General features: G+C 46.4%; 1 protein-coding gene across 2 annotated transcripts in view; it reads right to left on the bottom strand.

Annotated features, from left to right (window-relative positions):
• Positions 1-14,618, bottom strand: part of TEPSIN (TEPSIN adaptor related protein complex 4 accessory protein) — a 599,267-nt gene that overhangs the window by 174,307 nt on the left and 410,342 nt on the right. The window lies entirely within an intron of this gene.

Below are 14,618 nucleotides of genomic sequence, written 5' to 3'. Positions count from 1 at the left end.
ACACACACACACACACACACTCGACTGCAGTGAGAACAGAACCCTACCTAAGTATATAGACTACAGAGCACAGTACTTAATGCTAGCACCACTGCACAAGTCTGACTTATAAAAGCGTGCGGGTGATTTTATAGTACACAACATCAGCAGACTATGTGGGGGACAACGGGTGATTTTATAGTACACAACATCAGCAGACCATGTGGGGGACAACAGGTTGGGAGGCCTGCATAGGAATGTAGGTTCATATGAGGCTACCAGCTTAATACCACTAGGGTGTTTAGAAGCCTAGCTGTGTAACAACTCAAGTACCCTTATTGAGCACAGTTGGATGGTCATTTTTAGCAGAGCGAGTTTGTGAGCAGCAACAACTGGCACTGTCCATGAGGTACACAGGTGCCAGCCAGAGATGACTTTAAAATAACCCAACCAGTTGGCAAGGTTGTGCTTGAACAGGGTTCATTGAGGAGCAATGCTTCACATGCAGTGGAGCCTACTACAGAGGAGTGTGAATCAGTGTGAGATATATCTGTCTCCCCAGCATGTTCTGTTTATGTCACAAGCTAGGTTTTGAACCCTGGGCCAAATTATACTTGTCTCATTTGAACTGCAGATGTCCATCATTACCAGAAAGGCAGGGTCTGAAACTGATCTGCAGGATAGTCAAAGGGCACCTCTCTACAGCCTGCATGATACCAAGTACAGTGACAGCTACATCAGTCTTTCCATGTATGTCATGTTTGGAGGCCTAGGAGTCTCTCAGGCACAACTCTGTGTTCTCTCCAATTGCTGCAGATGTTTAGAGAGGTACAGACAGATGTGAGCATTGCACTCCATTGTTGGTTTGATAAGGGTAGAGTACAGCAGAGGTATGACCAACCTGGTCTTGGATGTGATGTCCATATGTACAATGTGCGCAACACATATTGTGTGTCACCACTAACGGCACATAATGATGAAGGTGTAGACTGCTATAAACATGTGTTCCCAAGTCTCACAACACTGTGTTTGAGCTTAGAGGGGGTGCTAATATATATCATAATTAGCAGGGGTACTTCACTGACAAAGGTGACAAAGAGTCATTGTATACTTTAAAGTTCAGTCTGTGAGTATGGTACCAATCTTCACTCTGTGTGAACCCCTACTGTAATATGTTACCATCACTGGGGGACTCTATATGAGTGCATTCAGTTAGCAGTCATCTACAAACTTGGTAAACTACAGGCCATTTACTGTTGCCTGTGCTTTAGGGAAGTATTTTTCAAACAGCTGAGGACCCAGCACAGATCCTTGTTGTATTCTACTGGTGAGTGGGCTAGTGGTGGAGGTGCAGTCCCCAACTTTGAGACTGCGTTCTATTGTTGAGCCAGTTGGCTATCCATCTAGTATTGTATGGTCTACTTCCCAGATGGGAAATCTTCATTGTGAGACATGAATAGGGGATAGTGTCAAAGGCCTTGGATAACTTAACATAGACAGTATATCCTGCTATCCCTCATCCAGGTCTTTTGGCTCAGTATCCAAGAAGTCCTCAAGGTTCATTAAGCAAGATCTAAAAGTTGACAAAACTAAAATGGGTAGGGTCAAGTGTGTTGAAGGTCACCTATGTCCCTGTGGCTATAGTCCATGCTGATTCCTGCACTAGCATTGCAGATAAGGTTTTTTAGGCATATGGGTCAATAGTTGTAGTTCTGTATGTTAACAGACTGATGTGCATTGCACAGCACACAATATTTTATATTACATTCTGCAGTGTGGTTGATATATGTGTGGAAAAAGTAGCGAGACCCCAGGGATGTAGTGCTTGGGGGGGGGGGGAGTGCCAACACATGGATATATCTTAAATACATGGCATATAGTTAGATAGGGCTCTCAATTTGTAATGTTTCTACATACAATTTCATTTTATACAAAGGAAATGAACAGTAAATAACAGTAATACAGCACAATATATACATTTTCAAAATGCAGCGAGCAGCGGGTTTGTGCGACGGTTAGAAAAGTGCATACGCATGTGAGATACAAGTCTGCACATAGTTAAACGGTGTGCAAAAGCGTGCTGCATTGCTAAAGTCTGACACTTAGTACTGAGTCTAAGAAATACATCAGCTGCTTAACTGAGTCGGTGGCAGGATGTGTTAATGCACTGATACATCCTTTTTTTTTTGTCCAGATGGTACTGGGTTTGAATAGGTGTCATGCTTGAAAATACTTTATATTACAGAGTGATAATGCAATGACATGAATTGTTTATAAGAGATGTGTTGTTGTGTGTTGGCAGTGCAGTGGTGTTAAGTGTCATTGTGCGGGAGTAACTGCACCTGTTTCCACCACTGGTGCGTGATGCACATCTCCATGCAAACGTAAAACCCAAAAAGTAAAGGGATCCATTGGTTCTCCAGCATTGCTAAAGTCTGACAGTTAGTATTTAGTCTGTGGAATACACTTGCTACTTAACGGACTCTGTGGCAGCTCATTTTAAGGCAGAGATACAATCCTTTTTGGGGCCAGATGGTACTGGGTTTGAATATAATTGTATCTAATACTTTTAACCACTTTTGCATTACCACTGCTACTTGTTGGTGTGTGATGCACACCACCATGCAATAATGCATTAAAGAAAAGAAGTGGGGAACACAGGACAGTGGTGAAACGGGGAGCAAGCAGAGGGAGGAACAAATGGAAAGCAATACATGAACCTGCAGGACCGAGCAGGAAAGAACCATAGTTATCCAGTTCTTCAACACTAAAAACTGATAATATATGCAGAATATTAGCTGAAATTGGACTGTCACCTTCAGGGAGGGAGGTGACCACAACACAATCATGTTGTTAGCCAAATGAACCGAATCAAGCATGTCAAGAACACACGTGTGTGAAATGGAGAGCTAATGTAGTGGATGATATTCTTTTGTGGGACAGGCACCTACAGGATGAAGTACTGGTGGTCTTAACAGACTCGCACCTTTAATGAATGTTTTGCATAGCCTGCTACTCATCAAAGGAGGATCCGTGGATTCATGGAATTTAGAGATAGCAGCTAGTTGAACTTTAATAGTTGAGACAGAAGATCCCTGATTAAATAGGGATGTTAAGAATTTCAAAACCTCTGGGACAGGAGCAGTGATAGGGTTTAAGCCCTTGAGTTGAGCCCAGATAGCAAACCTCTTCCACTTACTGAGGTACAATTTGTTAGTGGTGGGTTTATGGGTCAAGACAAAATGTGAACAACTTCGGGTCTAGTGTGTGGCTCCTGACTAAGGTCGGAAGTGGAGGAGCCAAGCTGTCAATTTCAGAGATTGAAGGGACTGATGCCAATGTCCCGACTGATGGATTAGCAAATCCGGGATCAGGTCTAAGGTCCACGGATCGTCCACCGCATGCTTTTTCAGGTAAGGAAACCATATCTGACGAGGCCAGTATGGGGCAATCAGAATCATTGAAGACCTTAGCTGAGAAGCTTTTGAATGACTTTGGGAAGGAGTGGATTGGAGGAAAAGCATAAAGCAACCCTGTTGGCCAGGGTTGAGCTAGAGCATCCATGGCGGTACTTCCTGATGTGGAATCAAGGAGAAGAACCTTTGGCACTTGGTGTTTTGTGGAGTCGCAAATAGGTCGCAGCACGGCCCCCATCTCTTGAAAACCTGGGCTGCTACTGTGCGGTTTAGAGACCATTCGTGAGGAGAGAATTGTCCTGCTTAATTTGTCCGGCCAATACATTTGACTTTCCCGGGATGTGGGTCGCTACCAAGAAGCGGTTGGTAGCTACAGTCCATTCCCACACTCTCATGGCCTCTCTGCAAAGGGGATACGATCTGGTCCCTCCTTGTTTGTTCAGATACCAAACCACCGACATGTTGTCTGTGTGGATGGCGATGATACCCTGAGGAAGGAACTTGTGTAAGGCCTGTAGGGATAGAAGTACAGCCCTCATCTCCAACACGCTGATGTGGAGAAGAGCTTAGTCCGGAAGCCAGGAGCCCTGAACTAGCCTGCCCAGACAATGCCCCCCCCACCCTATCTGGGAGGCATCTGTCGTCAGGGTAACCGCTGGAGGGGGGAGAACAAAAGGTTTGCCCTGATCTAAGTTGGATGTCTGAAGCCACCAGCGAGGTCCCTTTGCATATTTCCGTAATCATGATGTGATGATTTAGGGGGAGATCTTGAAAGGACCATTGAGTTGATAAGAGCCACTGAAGAATCCTCATGTGTAACCTTGCTAGAGGAACTAAAAGTACCGTGGCAGACATTGAGCCTAGAACCTGTAGGACCATCCTGGCTGGGGCTTTGGATCTCGAGATCAGAGCTTGAACTTGGCCCTGTAAGGTTCGGATCCTGTCGGCAGGAAGAAAGACACGCATCGATCTTGAGTCTATCTCTGCTCCTATAAACTTTATGCGCTGAGAGGGCAGCAAGACAGACTTTGACCAATTGAATGTAATCCCCAGGAAACACCCAGGAGACGGTGGCTTTGAGGTGGTCCATAACTAGATGCCTGGTGGTGGCAGTCAGGAGCCAGTCGCCGAGATAGGGAAACACTTGGAATCCAAGGCTCCTCAGGTGAGCCGTCACTACTGCCAAACACTTGGTGAACACCCTGGGGGCTGTGGTGAGACCAAAGGGCAGAGCACAAAATTGGTAATGACTGGCTCCCAGGCTGAAGCGCAGATACCTCCTGGACGCCTGATGTATCGGTATGTGATAATAGGCGCCCTTGAGGTCTATGGAGCACATCCAAACATCCTTCTCCAACAACGGGAGAATGGATTGCAACGTGACCATTCGGAATTTGGATTTCATAACGGATAGGTTCAGTCTGCTGAGATCCAATATTGGTCTCAGGTCCCCTGTCTTTTTTGGCACTAAAAGAACCTGGAGTAATTTCCTGATCCGATTTGGTCTGTGGGGACCGGTTGATGACTCCTTTGTAGCAGCTTTGAAGCTTCTGCGGCTGCTATTTCCCTTTGACTGGGTGGTGGGTCCGGGATTCTCTTGGATGGAGGGGTGAGTATTTGAATGGGATGGTGTAACCTCCGGCAATTATCCGAAGCACCCATCTGTCCTGAGTGATTGACTCCCAGGCTTTTAGGTGCTTGGCAACGACACCCGACTGGCTCGAGCAGCACAGCCGGGCAATCCCTCATGTCGTGTGGGAGGCTGAAGAGCCACGAAAGGACTCAAGGTCTCCAGAATTGCGGGCCCTCTGCCGCCTCTGGGACGGGCGTCTCCCTGAAAAATTTCCCGCCCTCTGCCTCTGGACGGGAATCTTCCTGCTGTTGGGAGAAAAACTTGCGAGATTTCGAACCACATTTTCCCTCCTTTGGCCTTGGGGTAAGGCCGAAAGGGAGTGGAATAACGGGCCCTACGGCAGATAACGTTTTCCCTCTTGCTCACAGCGGTAAGGGTGTCTTTCACGTTGGGTCCAAACAATGAGGACCCATCAAAGGGAGCGTCGGCGAACGAAGACTTGAAGGCCTCCGGAAACTGGCACAGGCGGAGGCAGGCCTGTCTACGAGAGCCACGCCTGTGCCTGCCGCTTACCGCCCTTCGGCCGCATAGGATATGAGCCCCATGGACGAGTTAGCAATTGACGGCAGGATAGCCAACTGAGAGCTAACGGACTGGGCTAGCTGCTCAGGTAGGTTACCCGAGAGGGAGTCTGACAACTCCTTGACCAGATCCCTCTGAAGCCTAGTAAAATGTGCCAAATAATTCAGAGACCTTAAGGTAAAGGCCGCTGAAGTCAGGGTGCGCTTCCGCACCTATCCATACTCCTAGACTCCTTATTAGGAGGATGGATGGACGTTGAAGCCTCTGCCACGTCCTGCTGTGTAGCAGATGCCACCACCATGGCATCTACAGCCACGCCTTTAGTAAGGAACTCCTTCTCGGGGAGCAGATAAGAATTTGTTCGACGAGAGGACTGGTTCCACAGTATCCGGGTGTTCCACGCCTTGACAAACTAAATCCAGAAGCTCGTCAAGGGCGGAGACACCCAGGAGGCGGAGGGCTGAGCCCCAAAGGCCTTGAGGAGCACTGATTCGTCCGCAGAGGGGCGTTTGGTCATCCACCCGCCTCGTTGTTTGAGGATCTCTAAGATGTCTGCAAAGGAGACATCATCAGAGGACGACTTAGGGGACCCCTCTGCATCATCCATATCCGTGTCCGATGTGATAGACTCGGGGGAGTCCAGGTGCTTCCGCTAGCACGAACTGTTCCTTGGGGTTCCTCTGGAGATGACTCTGAAAACCCTCAGGAAGAGGGAACCCCAATGGGGTAACCTCAGGCCTCGGGGCCCGCTGGCCACAGACAGGGGAACTACCAAAGACCCAGTCTCCACGCCCAGGGAAGGTGCTGGTAAAACCAGAGAGATGGTCAAGAGGATTTGGCCAAGGCACTCCTCATGGCTCTGAAAGCCGGACCTCCCGAATCCTGGGAGCCGCCCAGTGTCCGGGGCCATGATAGTAGACGGAAGTCCCGAGTCAAGCACCGAGAGGGAGGCTCGAACCGAAAGCATCGGTCCCAAACATCACCCTCGGGTCCAGCCGAAGAAGTCCAGCGTGCCAAACTCGGACCCGAGGTCCGGGTTGGAGTAAGGGTCGGAGCCGACCCTGAGATCTCCACCGGCTCCAAGAGCACCTGCTCCGACGGAGCCGAAGCAGTCGGAGGAGGAATAGCAATAGGATGGGTCATGGCCAACGGCTCCGAAGCCAACTGGGTCGGAGCCGAAACAAATTTTTGGAAGACTGGGGACTGGAAAAGTCTTTGGAGCACCCTGTCTATATCAGAATCCGACATTCTCAAGACCGAGAGGAAACAGAACGGGTTCGAGAAGACCTCTCCCTCGGCCCCAAGGGACTAGGGGACCGGCTCCGAGGCGACTCGATGAGAATCGGCGCCGAGGAAACACACACACCAGATTCCATCGGTGCCGAGGTAGACTTCGGCGCCGAGGAGGAAGTGTCTGAGCGGGTGACCCTTGTCGGCTCCGAGCAGTGGAGCCGACGAAGGTGACCCGCCTCGATGCCCCAGCCATCGGCCGGTCCGAGAGGAGTCGATGCTGGGGCATCGAGGCAGACCGTTCACCTCGGCTCAAGTCTTTGGAGCCGAAGGAGAGGCCTGCCTAGGTCTCTTGGCAGTCGGATCCGACGGACTGGTCGGAGCCGAAGCCTTTTCTTTTGGCAGGAGTCGGAGCGAAGACAAGGCTTCTTCAAAAGAGGGTTTAATCAACCCTTTAAGAATTAATTTATTTTTCATCTCCTGGAGGACCCTAGCGGAAAAAGCGTGACATACGCTACATGACTCCTGCAACTGCTTAGCCCCTAAAGAATAAACACAAAGTAGATGGTCATCAGTAACAGACATCTTAAAAGCACACTTAGTACATTTTTTAAAGCCCGAAGGCCTAGGGGCTTGAGACATAATGTTAGCAATTCCTGACAGGAAATTTAACCACTGTAGAATCGGTTAGACAAAAAAAAACCTAGGCTTACAGAAACTGTCTAAACACAACCTTAGGTGTACAAACCGGGAACTTTAACACAGTAAAAAGTTCAGTTATAGAGTTTAACCAAAAAGGCCCTGGATTGAAAGGGGCGCCAAAACAAACTCTACCCAATCACACACAATAAGTCCAGTACTCAATCGAACACAGCAATAGCAATAGCAAAAGCAATAGCCGTTAAAACGGCTTTTGTGAAATATAAGCACAAAAACTGACAGAAAAAGTAGTAATAAAAGCTACTCAGCCCAGCCAGCTCGAGACCACGTCCTTGCAGTTAAGCGGCAAACGAGATCTGGGGGACTGTTGGTGGTGCATCCTGGGATATAGTAAGCTCAGCCAATAAGAGACTTCGCTCTTTGGCATAAGCGTGCCGAGTCGGAGCCGAGGGATCGGCTCCGAACCCATCATTCAGAATGTAGGCGAGATAGGATCACATAACATCATGTGTTCCCAAGTCTCACAACACTGTGTTTGAGCTTAGAGGGGGTGCTAATATATATCATAATTAGCAGGGGTACTTCACTGACAAAGGTGACAAAGAGTTATTGTATACTTTAAAGTTCAGTCTGTGAGTATGGTACCAATCTTCACTCTGTGTGAACCCCTACTGTAATATGTTACCATCACTGGGGGACTCTATATGAGTGCATTCAGTTAGCAGTCATCTACAAACTTGGTAAACTACAGGCCATTTACTGTTGCCTGTGCTTTAGGGAAGTATTTTTCAAACAGCTGAGGTCCCAGCACAGATCCTTGTTGTATTCTACTGGTGAGTGGGCTAATGGTGGAGGTGCAGTCCCCAACTTTGAGACTGCGTTCTATTGTTGAGCCAGTTGGCTATCCATCTAGTATTGTATGGTCTACTTCCCAGATGGGAAATCTTCACTGTGAGACATGAATAGGGGATAGTGTCAAAGGCCTTGGATAACTTAACATAGACAGTATATCCTGTTATCCCTCATCCAGGTCTTTTGGCTCAGTATCCAAGAAGTCCTCAAGGTTCATTAAGCAAGATCTAAAAGTTGACAAAACTAAAATGGGTAGGGTCAAGTGTGTTGAAGGTCACCTATGTCCCTGTGGCTATAGTCCATGCTGATTCCTGCACTAGCATTGCAGATAAGGTCTTTTAGGCATATTGCAGATAAGGCTTTTTAAGCATATGGGTCAATAGTTGTAGTTCTGTATGTTAACAGACTGATGTGCATTGCACAGCACACAATATTTTATATTACATTCTGCAGTGTGCTTGATATATGTGTGGAAAAAGTAGCGAGACCCCAGGGATGTAGTGCTTGGGGGGGGGAGGGGAGTGCCAACACATGGATATATCTTAAATACATGACATATAGTTAGATAGGGCTCTCAATTTGTAATGTTTCTACATACAATTTCATTTCATACAAAGGAAATGAACAGTAAATAACAGTAATACAGCACAATATATACATTTTCAAAATGCAGCAAGCAGCGGGTTTGTGCGACGGTTAGAAAAGTGCATACGCATGTGAGATACAAGTCTGCACATAGTTAAACGGTGTGCAAAAGCGTGCTGCATTGCTAAAGTCTGACACTTAGTACTGAGTCTAAGAAATACATCAGCTGCTTAACTGAGTCGGTGGCAGGATGTGTTAATGCACTGATACATCCTTTTTTTTTTGTCCAGATGGTACTGGGGTTTGAATAGGTGTGTGTCATGCTTGAAAATACTTTATATTACAGAGTGATAATGCAATGACATGAATTGTTTATAAGAGATGTGTTGTTGTGTGTTGGCAGTGCAGTGGTGTTAAGTGTCATTGTGCGGGAGTAACTGCACCTGTTTCCACCACTGGTGCGTGATGCACATCTCCATGCAAATGTAAAACCCAAAAAGTAAAGGGATCCATTGGTTCTCCAGCATTGCTAAAGTCTGACAGTTAGTATTTAGTCTGTGGAATACACTTGCTACTTAACGGACTTTGTGGCAGCTCATTTTAAGGCAGAGATACAATCCTTTTTGGGGCCAGATGGTACTGGGTTTGAATATAATTGTATCTTATACTTTTAACCACTTTTGCATTACCACTGCTACTTGTTGGTGTGTGATGCACACCACCATGCAATAATGCATTAAAGAAAAGAAGTGGGGAACACAGGACAGTGGTGAAACGGGGAGCAAGCAGAGGGAGGAACAAATGGAAAGCAATACATGAACCTGCAGGACGAACGTAGGAAAGAACCATAGTTATCCAGTTCTTCAACACTAAAAACTGATAATATATGCAGAATATTAGCTGAAATTGGACTGTCACCTTCAGGGAGGGGGGTGACCACAACACAATCATGTTGTTAGCCAAATGAACCGAATCAAGCATGTCAAGAACACACGTGTGTGAAATGGAGAGCTAATGTAGTGGATGATATTCTTTTGTGGGACAGGCACCTATTTCTTTTTTTTTTTTTTGAGATAAAGAGAGAGAGGAATGTTGGGGAAGGGATGTAGGCATGTCTGGCTTAGTTGAGCAGGTGAGGAAGCAAATGCAGCCAGACAAGACATAGGGATGGTGATGGACACCATGGTTGGGGTGACTGTGTGGACATTCAGAACCAATGGTCGTCAAGCTAGGTGACAGTGAGATTCAAGACCTGGCCCACAGGACTGACAACACTGTCACCTCACACTGCCACTGGCTGGAGTGCTTGACATCTTCTTCTCCTCCTCCTGGTACAATGTAAATGAGGGAGAGCAGCCTCTCCAGCTGGCGTAGGCATGCACCAACAGTGCGATGCACAACCCTACTCACCATCCCTGGCAACTCAGTGCGAGTGATAAACTCACCACCTCTGCCCCTAATCCTGGAGAGAACAACTGGACTAGATGTTGGGGCAAGACTACCTGAGGGGGCAGGTAGTGCAGGGGCAGCAGATGTGCTGTTGCCATGTTGGCTCCCAGACATGCTGGGCAACAGCTCTGGGGCCGGTGGAATGGGGGTAGGTGGATCCTGTGGAGCAGGCCTAGCCCGCTGCATTGCAGAACATTTCATGATGTGGTACACATGGATGACATGGACACATATTGACGATATGTAATAAAATAAAAAAAATGAAAAAATAAAAAAAAAAGAGATAAAGGTTGGGGTGAGAGCAAAAAAAAAGCAATAAGATTAGCATCTGCATATGTAACATATAATGCATTAAATACAATTATTTGACTCTATTATCTTAACCTTTACTCTTAAGGCTACCACCCCCTAACAGATAACTTACTTTTAAGACTACCAGCTCCTAACAGATGCACATTAGAGTACAGAATTCAGCAAGTACTCCTACATATGTGCATATATTGAACATATCCGTGTTTTAATTATACAGATTGCTGTTTACAGCAGGGCATGTGTGCCACTGGTATAGAGCTTTTACTTTAAACCTTTACGTTACACATAACTGCAGAATTAACAGTATTGTACAGTTACAAACTGTGGTATTTGAACCCACAAGCTCAAACTAATGTCTAACATTTTACTCTTGGTTTGTGCTACAGACTAATGCATGCATACTTGCTTTTACAGTTGAGATATGCATGCTAAAGTTGATACAACTCTATAAAATACCAAAAATCTATCTTTAACTTTTACAGCTACAACAACACTACTCTTCTGCTGCATACATACCACATGCTTCCCTCATCCTTGACAATCTAGTCTCATGGGTTCTTGCAGTAACCTCCCTTTCCATGGCAGCTGTGGGAAAAAACAGAACAGAATATCATTATGAATATCAGTCTTGCCCATTTTCAGCTTTTAAAAGTCTTACAAATACTCTCTGTAGTTGATACTTACACATCTGTGGGATGTCCGCATTCCTAAATTCCTTGATCCAAGCATCAAGGGTATCCCTCTTCCTCCGGTGTAGGTCACTAAAGTGATGCCTACATTGATCACCAGTACGCTGGATACCGATGGCACTGGATACAGCCCAGGCAAATTATCCCAAGCTTCAGATTTATACTGGGAGCCAGAATAGTCCCCCTTCAACAGCCTGCCACTGTGGTACTTAACTAGGAGTCCAATAAAAATCATGGACTCCTGGGCACCCCATCTCTGTATCATAGGAAGTTACGAGGCTACTGGCCTTGAGGCCCTTATAAGCCTAGTCAAGAGGTTAGCCCATGTTTAGACAAGTCAGCACCCAAAGCCCCTGTCCAGCAGGGACACAGATCAAATCCCAGGGGTGTATTTTTTATTTCCCATCCAGTTATCCAGCTTGCACTTGAAAAGGGATAATGAGGTACTCTGCTTGATGTGGACAGGGAGTCTATTCCACAGATGGGGGAGTCTCTGGGACACAAATCTGTCCCACTAACAAGTCCTATTGATGTCAGAGACCAGGTGGAGGTTGTGCGTGCGGGTTACTCAAGTGGGAGCTTGACTTGTGGTTATTTAGCAGTCCCATCAAGGCGGTGTCTCAGATTGCTTTCTATGCCACACAGAGGTGACCTCTGAGGAGTCTGTATGAAACTCAGTAGAGGGACAGGGTTTTTAGCCTATCTGTGTAGGGTAGATGTTTGAGGTCCTGGATTCTTCTGGTGAGGAACCTCTGTGGTCTCTCCAGATGCTGCATGTGTTTTGCGAGGTACATGCCGAAGGGGGAATTGTACTCAATAATTGGCCTTGTAAGGGAAGAATACAGGGGTATTATAACCTCCTTGTCCCTGGATCAGATACCCTTACTTATGAGGTGCGCCATACAGAAAGCTTTCCATACAATGGAAGCAATATGGTGGTCAAAAGTCAGGTTGCCATCAACCTGGGTGCCCAAATCTCTCATGACTGATTGCGTGCTTAGGATGTTATTAATGTGATAATATGCAAGGACGTCACTCTCTCCAAAGGGGATGATGATGATGATGCATTTTTAGGCATTCCAGCTTGAGGCCATGTTTCTGGCACCAGTCATTTGTTTTGGTGAGACCCTCTTGGAGGACATCCACATCACTTGGGGAATTGATGACTGTGCCCAGCTTGCAGTCATCTGAAAACCTGGTCAGTCATAGCCCACTGGTTTTGGCCTACACCTCAGAAAAGTATATACTGAATAGCAGAGGACCCAAGACCGATTCCTGGGGCAAGCAGCTCATTACAGGTCTACTGCTTGAGGTGACATTCCCTATTTTGATTAGGTGGGTTCTGTCAGTAAGCCAGTTGACTACTCATCTGATAACATATGATTTGATACCTAGTTGAGAGAGTTTGTCTACTATGCCTGAGTAGGGAATAGTGTCGAAGGCCTTGGCCAGGTCAAGGTAGGTGGTGTGCACCATTTTCCCCTTGTCCATGGCTTTGGTGACTGCCTCAAAGAAGTCAACCAGATTTAACAGACATGACCTCCCCTTGACAAAGCCAAACTGTGTGAGGTTGAGTGTTTGGAGGTTGCCAATGTCCCTGATAATGAGGTCCATGATCATCCGTTCCAAGGCCTTGCAGATCAGGCTAGTTAGGCTGATGGGTCTATAATTTCCCAGATCAGTGGATACTCCATCGTTGTGTAAAGGGATGACAGTGGCTATCCTCCACTCAGCTGGGACAAAGCTGGTACTCAGGCTTTGGTTGAATAGGGTGCCTAATGGTGCTGCAATATTATGCCCGAGTTCATGTAAGATGCAGCCTGGGATGTTATCAGGTCCCATGGAGGCTATGTTTTTTGCCTTTGAGAGGGCAGTGATGACCTGCTCCCTAGAAATAAGGGGAGGAGGCACAAACTGGGAATGTCCTGATTTGGGGGAACAGAGGGGTGAAGTCTTCACTGAATCTGTCAGCCAGTAGGTTGGCTATATCTACAGCATTTGTGTATGTGGTGTCCTTGACCACCAGTTCTGAACAGATCTGGGTGCTTCCTTTGATATTGCAGATATATGTGAAGAAGACCTTATGATTGTTTCTAGTAGATGTGGCCAATTTGGACTTGAAGTTGGCTTTAGAGGATTTTATTAGTGCTCTTATTTGCTTGTTCAGGCTAAGGAGAGATCACTTCCAATTGGGCACCTGCTCCTTCTTGATCCTGGACAGCAATGTTTTCCTTTGGTTATATAGTTTATTTATTGCAGATGTCCACCAGACAGGTTTACTCTTCCTTGTGGAGGATGATTTTTCTCCTGTCAGGTATTCCTGATTTCATGCAGCTATACAAGTGCTCGTACAGTACTTTCCTGTAGATTTGAACATTGGTGCCAGTTCTAACAGAGGGGGAGGAGGCTGTGAAGCTGTTTATACCATCCCTCAGGAGGTTGTAATCAGCTTTGGAGAAGTTTTTCTGTTGGACTCTAGCTAGAGGGGGGGGGGGTCAGGGAAGATGCAGACTTCAAAAGTGACTGCTTTATGTTTAGATCTTACTACGGAGTATGATACCGTATGGATGTTGCAGTGGTTACTCATCTTGGTTAATATCAAGTCCAATATATTATCACCTCTTGTGGGGGGTATCGACTAGCTGCTCCAAGGCATTTGCATTGATAAAATCAAGCAATCTCTGGGCATTTGCATTCTGGCATGAGTAGTTTTTCCAATCTATGGTTGGGTAGTTAAAGTCTCCCAGAATCATGGTAAAGGGTTGAATCTTGATAGATTCAAAGAGGTCCAGCTAAGTGGACTAGGCATCCTGAGTCAAATTTGGGGGCCTGTAGCTAGCGATGATTGAATAGGGGTCTTGTCAATGGTTAACTGTACCTGGAGTGTCTCCTGTGCGTCATACTGTTTGACCAGCCTGGAGGTGTGTGTGTCTTTAATATATATTGAAACTCCACCTCCTTTGGCTTTGCTGCCCACAATTTGGGGTCTGAATGTATGATAGGATGAGTAACCCGGTAAGGCTGGGTTGCTCACTGCAGCTTTGAACCAGGTTTCTGTGACTGCACAAATGTCAGCATCTTCCAGGGTTAAGAATGCTTGCAATGAGTTCAGTTTCCTGTTTAGACTCCTAGTGTTTAGCATAATTTCCTTTAATCTGCATTTTGTTGAAATGTTTATGTTGGATTTATTGACCTCAGGACTTTTCCTAAAAAAGGCACTATGGGGGAAGCAAGGGCCTTTGCCAGAACCCTGAAGCCCAAGTGAGACAGATGCAGACCATCTCTAGCAAA

Source organism: Protopterus annectens, chromosome 10.part0 (genome assembly GCF_019279795.1).
Source record: "Protopterus annectens isolate FY-2018-M chromosome 10.part0, PAN1.0, whole genome shotgun sequence".
In the NCBI taxonomy this organism is placed as follows: Eukaryota; Metazoa; Chordata; order Ceratodontiformes; family Protopteridae; genus Protopterus; species Protopterus annectens.
The sequence above is the reverse complement of the archived record's forward strand: the minus strand, read 5'-3'. Positions and strand labels throughout refer to the sequence as shown.